This window comes from Budorcas taxicolor, chromosome 24, assembly GCF_023091745.1.
Source record: "Budorcas taxicolor isolate Tak-1 chromosome 24, Takin1.1, whole genome shotgun sequence".
NCBI lineage: Eukaryota > Metazoa > Chordata > Mammalia > Artiodactyla > Bovidae > Budorcas > Budorcas taxicolor.
The window spans coordinates 5,283,816-5,291,975 of NC_068933.1; the positions used below are offsets into that span (position 1 = coordinate 5,283,816).

General features: G+C 44.0%; 1 pseudogene; it reads left to right on the forward strand.

Annotated features, from left to right (window-relative positions):
* The first annotated feature begins 213 nt into the window (after window positions 1-213).
* LOC128068383 (ubiquitin thioesterase OTUB1-like) lies at window positions 214-7,562 on the forward strand (annotated as a pseudogene).
* The last annotated feature ends 598 nt before the right edge of the window (window positions 7,563-8,160 follow it).

An 8,160-nucleotide genomic window follows, 5' to 3' on the forward strand; every position in this document is an offset into this window, starting at 1 on the left:
ACACTCATGCTATATCCCTTCTAATTTTCATAATAGTTTTGATAAAGATTTCAATTGGCAGAAAGCAGAGTTCCTTCCTACCAAGAGAAAGAGTGCTTCCTACATGCAGATATCACAATGACTTCTTTCCACATCACGAGCAGTACCTAACCCCACTCTGAGACCTGGAGTAGGTCTGTACTAGACAGGATCTGCAGAGCAAAGAAACCGATCATGCAGGCTGAGAAATCCCATGGTCTGCTGGCCACAGGCTGGAGACTCAAGGAAGCGGGTGGTGTGGTTCTAAGGATCTGAGAGCTGGGTGGTCGAGGCAAGAGAAAATCAGCATCCCCACTCCATGGTCAGGCAGCATGAGTGAGTTCAGCTCTCCTCCAATTTTCCATCCTGTGCAGGCTGCCTAAAGACCGCCTGCTGTGGGGAGTGCCCTGTGCTTTCCTGAGTCTAGCCATTCAGAAGCCCATCTCCCCACAGAATGGGAGGAATGTTTGCAAATGAAGAAACCTACAAGGGATTAATCTTCAAAACAGTAAGTGATCAATCTCATGCAGTTCCATATCCAAAAAATCACCACCAACAATAACAACAAACAACCCAATCAAAAATGGGCAAAAGTTTTAAACAGGTATTTTCCCAAAGAAGACATACACCTGGCCAAAAAGCACAGGAAAAGACGATCAACATCACCACTTATCAGAGAGATGCGAAGCAAAGCTACAAAGATCACCTCATGCCAGTCAGAATGGCCATCATCTAAAAAGTCCACAAACAATAAATTCTGGAGAGGGTGTGGAGAAAAGGGGATGCTCCTAGATTGTTGGGGGGAATGGAAATTGGTAAGGCCACTATGGTGAACAGTATGGAGGTTCCTTAAAGCCTAAAAATAGAACTATCATATGACCCAGCAATCCCACTCCTGAGCTTATAGCTGAAAAAATAATAATAACAATAATCTGAAAGACACATGCACCCCAGTGTTCACTGCAGCATTATATACAATAGTGAAGACAAGGAAGCAACCTAAATGCCTACTGACAGGAATGAATAAAGAAAATGTGGTACATATATACAAAAGAATATTACTCAGGCATGAAAAATGAAATAATGGCATTTGCAGCAATACGAACTGACCCAGAGATTATCTATTATCTACTGTCTATTATCTCTGAGAAAGGAACATCATATGGTATCATTCATATGTGGAATCTAATTTAAAAAATGATACATACGAATTTATTTAAACTAATATATATAGAAAATAAACTAATGGTTACCAAAGGGGAAATGTGGCGGAGGGATAAATCATGAGTTTAGGATTAACATATACACACTACTATTCATGAGATAGAGAATCAACAAGGACCTAATGTACAGCACAAAGAACTTTACTGAATATTCTGTAATAACCTATAGGAGAAAAGAATCTGAAGAAGAATGTGTATAACTGAATCACTTTCCTGTACGCCTAAAACTAACCCAACTTTGTAAATCAATTATGCTCCAATAAAATTTTTTTAAATGCTGGAAGCAGATGACATCAAAGATTGAAAAAATAAATAAACATAATATCAGAAATAAAAAAAAGAAAACAGACAAATGTCAATATTTCACATACATCCAGAAATGAAGTTTAGCCAGCTATCTGGGCACCCCATGGATGAGTCAAGTCGATGCATAAAATTAATCATCACCAGATCTCCCCTTAGTCACTTCTGTATTTGCCCCAGCATCCAGCCACATACAGCAGATGACTTAACAGAGCAGAAGAAATAAAAGTGTCAATTAAATCACCCCATCCCATTTTTCTTCCATTTGAGATGGTGAACCAGTTTTACCATCACAATCCAAGATCTTTCTCTCCAGAAAATAAACTGCCGTTTTCACTTCTGCCCTTCATCGACCCTTGCAAGCTGATTTTTCCTTTTTCAGGAAAGAAAGTTTGAAACGCAGACAAACCTTAAAAACAATCTTTCAAATCTGAAAAAAAAAAAAAAAGAAAAAATCTTTTGAAAAGGATTGTTTTGAGAGAGGTGGATGCCAGTGGTACTCTGGTAAGATACAGCAAAATGTGAGGGCATCCTCTTTTTTGACTTGCCCAGGGAGGTAGATTTTAATTTGCTGAAAGGAAATCCATAGCAAGTCAGTCTGAGTCAGCGCCATGCTGCTCCCCTCAGTCTGCAGACTGAGCGGCTGATACCTCTCCTGCAGCTCCATCATTGTGAAAAGAAATTTCAATTCCAGCCTCGGCAGGAGCAGGGAAACTCAGTTTGGAAGTTTCCATCTTTCCATACAAAAAAAAAAAAAAGCAAATTCTTTACAAAGAATCAGATTTCGATTTCTCATTAGAGTGGGGCTCTCTTCTGATAATTCTACAATGCAGAATGAAAGCTCCATACCGTTTAACTCTTAGACACATACACAAAAGATTTTTCTCTCTTTAAAGAAAGTACCTCATAAGATGCAGAAAGGATGTTTTTCCCTTCCTATTGCTAAATGTTTTATTTTTCCCATAAGCCTTGTTTTTCCCTTACCTCCATTTCTGAGCTGATTTTCACTGTGAGAATAGAAAAAAAAAAAAAGTTTCTCGAAGCTGACCTAGAGGCTTAGCACCTATACGACTTATTCAAACAGGTGTGCCTAACCTCACAGTATAGGAGAAAAGGCATTATGACTTGTTGCCAGTGAAAATTTAACCCTATGTCAAACGTCTCAAAAATAAGGATGCTCCCCTGCAGCCACTTTCACCTTGTGAAGGAAGCTTTATTTGGTATTTATCATTACAATGGGGCACTTGGTGAGTTTCATACTCAAAAAGGACAAAAAAAAAGTCACTGCTGGTTACCAGAAAGCACTGAATTGCTTAGTGCACTCAGCTGTCTCACATGTGGGAGAATAGTCTTCCTTTTATTTTTATTGCACAGAATTCAGAATTGAACAGACCTATGAACAAACTGTACCCTAATCAATGGCTCACTTATGGGTTTGTTGAGGAAAATGAGTGCTTAGAAATGAAATATTAAAGCCAGGGGACTTCCCGAAGACCTCCAAGTTCATAGGAGAAAACTGCTGGGCAAAGTTAAGACACACACACACACACACACACACACACACACACAAACTGTTCATCCTCTTGACTTACAAACAATGACAGCATTTTTTCCCAGACAGGTCTCCTGGATGTCACCTTAAACAGCATCAAAACTGTTTTAAAGGCTCTGCAAAATCACTTCATTTTTCTTCCTGAACAGTTTCCACGGCTTGCTCACTCCTGCACAATACTATTCACTGAGAAACTTCAGACTGGGTCAGGCCTTTTTTTTTTTTTTTTTTCCTTTCCCTAACACTGTATACAGAGAAGGAAATGGCAACCCACTCCAGTACTCTTGCCTGGAAAATTCCATGGATGGAGGAGCCTGGTAGGCTGCAATCCATGGGGTCGCTAAGAGTCAGGCACGACTGAGCAACTTCATTCACTTTTCACTTTGATGCATTGGAGAAGGAAATGGCAACCCACTCCAGTATTCTTGCCTGGAGAATCCCAGGGACAGAGGAGCCTAGTGGGCTGCCATCTAGGGGGTCGCACAGAGTCAGATAGGACTGAAGCGACAGCAGCAGCAGCAACATTGTATCAAGTAAGAGCTTTCTTGTTGCCCCACAATTTGCAAACAGGTTCCATATGAGTTCAACTGGAAGTTTTCTTCCTATAGGTGCCTGGATTGGGTCAGCTCTAATGACCAAAGTGTGTGCAATGGTTTGATGTGTCACTTACACATAATTACATGTCTAGACAACATGCCAGAGCAAACTCTTGCCCAGCAGTTGGGAGGAGCAGAATGCAGAGGGCAACTCACAGGCAGGCTGAGGTGTGAGTCCATATGATGAGGGACGGTCATCAGTTCCAAGCTGGTGCAATCATGAGATGGGAAAGGAAGTTCAAAGCCAGATGCTGGTGTGGAGGGAACCTCCTCTTTGAGCAGACTGACAACAGACTTGGAGTTCATGAGCACATGTGGGTGAAATTAGCAGAGGTTGACCGGGATGAGAGGTCTGGGATCTTGGACAGCGAGAAATCCCTGAATCTGACGCAGTGGGGTCCTGCCTGGTAGCAGCCCTCGTGCCTTTGGTCTGGCCCAGCTGCCCTAGGTGCCTGATCCTCTGAAACAGGTCCTGCCAGCAGCAACCATGTCACCTAGGCACCATCCTTTCTTGAATGGATATGGCAGTGTTCAAACCTATACCCTCCATATCTAGGAAAGACAAGGTTCAATCATCCACAACAGCAACACGCAATCAAGAAACACATCTACACAACCCACTGAAAATCACCTTCAATAGTCAGTGAGTAACTGAAGCTGGGGCCATGTAAATAAGGCTGATCGTTTAATGTTTACGACACGTTACGTTTTACAATCCATCCAAAGCGAGCATTACTCCATGAGTGAATGGCCATTTGAATTTTTTATTGTCCACCGAAGAGTACTTCTGACAGAGTTCTGTGACAGTGATCCGCCAAAAACACTATTTGGCAGCCGACAGCAAAGCATCTGTGGTTTCCCAAACCTACCTTCTCTGTCTCTCAGGAGCTTAGTGCATGATACTCATGAACTCTCTGTTACAATATTCCACCTGATAATACCAGCAATTATTACATCCAGTACGACGCAGATGACTCTTAGATAACACATGGCAAACGGCGGACCTGACAGTGTTTGTGAGCGAAATCAAAGCTTTACTGTCTTATTGATCAGTATTTAAATGTGCAATTGTACCCTTTAGGGAAGAAATCTTAATGGATGTCCGGCTGCCCATCAGAATGTGAACCATCAAGCGATGCTTCAATAAAACAACTCTGCAGAAAACACACACATCATTTCCTGATCCCCACAGCATCAATCGAGTGTCCTCTGATGCTCAGTTTTAAATGGGACTTAGGCGAGAAAATGTTCATGAGTAGGTTTATTTTATTTTGTGTTTGTGCAAATTAACCTTCCATAGGAAGCATCTGCTGTTGGTGCAATTAAAGCCATTGGAAATGTCCTTTATTCAGAAGAGAGCATTGAGTCCCTTCACCTCACTGCTTTGTTTTTCCAGCTCCCCAAGCCAAGTACTTCTGTGTGTGTTCTCAAAATAGGCCAATGTCTTTGTCTGCTCCTATTGAGCTTTTCTGTCTAGAATCAATGGTCTAAGACATTAGTAATAATGGTGCTTCTGGAATCTCAGTGGTACCAGACTTGGAGCTATTGACACAGCATTCTGTTCTATCAAAATAACTTTTTTTTTTTTTTTTGGTAAAGTAAGCTCTTTGAAAACGGAGTAAGGAAAACATTTCTCTAATGCACATAATAGAATTACAGCACACACACAAAAAAGGTTGTATTTAAAATTGCCCATAAAATTGATGGTAGGTTTTAACTTCATGGATGATGAAAATGAGACATAGAAATATAAGCTAATATCCAATTCATAGATGTACACAAATGCTCATCTATAGCACATCATCAGTTTCAAAGTGAGTGATTTCATTGCTATAAAGTTCCAGTGATTCAATACAGAGCTGCATGTGTACGTGCGAAGTCACTTCAGACATGTCTGACTCTGTGCAACCCTAGGATTGTAGCCTGCCAGGCTCCTCTGTCCATGGGATTCTCCAGGCAAGAATATGTAATAGGTTCCCATGCCATCCTCCAGGGGATCTTCCTGACTCAGGGATCAAACCCGCGTCTCTTACATCTACCTGCATTGGCAGGCAGGTTCTTTAGCCCCACCACCACCTGGGAAGCCCATAGAGCTGCAAACCAACACAAATACAGAACCTCCATAAACGTCAAGGGGAAATAAAAGGATCATTGCCAGCATCTACCAGAATAACTGATCTATACAATTACTCAGTGAATAGTCAACATGATTAGTTATAATTCAATAGTTATAAAAATGCGTTACATAATTTTGTTCTAAGAAACTAAAAGAAAAAAAGACATTCTGCTAAACAATGAAGACACCTGGAGTGTCTCCAGCCGCACCTGCACACTTGGTGGGAAATCTCACTGATTACAGGTGGGCACAGTTATTTGTCAGGTAGGAGAAGGCTGTCTTTCTAACTGGCTTCAGCCATCATTTTCCTCTGGTAGAGTTTGTCGTGATAAGCATCATAATGGCTTCCTCTGGACAGACTGAACTTAATATTCACTTAGCATCCCACTTTTATTCTTTACCCTCATGTCTTTGCATTTGACCCATTGTATCCTGCCTCTTGCATGGACAGCTACCACCCACCAAGACTCTTTTACCCTCTCCCCATCTACGGAGCCACAAACACTGCAATTTATGTTGTTCACATATAGCACACATTCACTTGTCATATAGTAACGGTTAAAATGTAGCCATATCTTATTTTCTAGATCAGGAATCAAAGGTATAGGGATTGATCGTAAGTCACATAAGTGCTTGGTGTTACACCTGGTACTCACATGATCTCACCTTTGCCAAATACATCACATGTTGTGTACCTATTTTATGTACTTGCATGTACATGTGTTACTGTCTATGTTCACGCATGCTAAGTCGCTTCAGTCATGTCTAACTCTCTGCAACCCTTTGAGTTGTAGCCCGCCAGGCTTCCCTGTCCATGGGATTCTCCAGGAAAGAATACGGGAGTGGGCTGCCATGCCCTCCTTCAGGGATCTTCCCAACCCAGGGACTGAACGAACCCACATCTCTTATGTCTCCTGCACTGGCAGCAGGGCTCTGTACCACTAGCACCACCTGTTTAAGGATGGCAGTGGGGGAATCTCAGAGCAGAAGCAGGAGCCGTTGGGCAGCGACAGGGAAAGTGTTCACTGTGTTGCCCATGAAGCCATCATGGCCCAGCGGACCTAATTCAGCAAGAGATCGCTGTGCAGAACCCGCTGGTCTGGGAGCGGCTGGAGCTCTCTGTCCTACACAGAGAGTGTGCGGAGGATGACAACATCTGTCAACAGAAGGTCAAGGACAGCCCCAGAAATACGCCTACATCCGCAAGACCAGGGCGGGTGGAAACTGCTTCCATCGCGCCTTCGGACTCTCCCACTTGGAGGCGTTGCTGGATGACAGCAAGGAATCGCAGCAGTTCAAGGCTGTGTCTGACAAGAGCGAAGACGTGGTGTCCCAGGGCTTCCCTGAGCTCACAACTGAGGATTTCCACCACACGTTCATGGACCTGAACGAGTGGGTGGAGAAGCAGCCTCAGCGGCCAACCTGCTGGCCTCCTTCAACGACCAGAGCACCGTGGACCACCTGGCGATCTACCTGCGGCTGCTCCCCTCGGGCGACCTGCAGCAGAACAGCAAATTCTTGGAGCACTGCATCGAGCGTGGGTGGACCATCAGGGAACTCTGCCAGCAAGAGGTGGAGCCCGCGTGCTAGGGGGGCGGTCGCATTCTCATCCTGGCTCTGGCCCAGGCGCTCAGCGTCTCCAGCTGGGTGGAGGGCATGGATCGCGGCAAGGGTGGCACCATGCCCCTCAAGGGCTCCAGCCCAAGGTCTGCCTTCTCTGCTGGCCTGGACACCAGGACACCCTCTACGAATAGGGCTGCCCTCCTCTCTGCTGGGCACTAGCGTACAGAGGGGATTTTGTGGTCGTAAATGGTCACATTTCACTGCCCCACCCCCTTCCCTGTCACACGACCTTGCGTGTTTTATTAAAGGGGACACTGGTGATTTTAAAAAAGCACAAGCACATTCATCAGTTCAGTTCAGTTGCTCAGTCGTGTCCGACTTTTTGTGACCCCATGAATCGCAGCACGCCAGGCCTCCCTGTCCATCACCATCTCCCAGAGTTCACTCAGACTCACGTCCATCAAGTCAGTGATGCCACCCAGCCATCTCATCCTCTGTCATCCCCTTCTCCTCCTGCCCCCAATCCCTCCCAGCATCAGAGTCTTTTCCAATGAGTCAACTCTTCACATGAGGTGGCCAAAGTACTGGAGTTTCAGCTTTAGCATCATTCCTTCCAAACACCACCCAGGACTGATCTCCTTTAGGATGGACTGGTTGGATCTCCTTGCAGTCCAAGGGACTCCAAGAGTATTCTCCAACACCACAGTTCAAAAGGATCAATTCTTCAGCGCTCAGCTTTCTTCACAGTCCAACTCTCACATCCATACATGACTACTGGAAAAACCATAG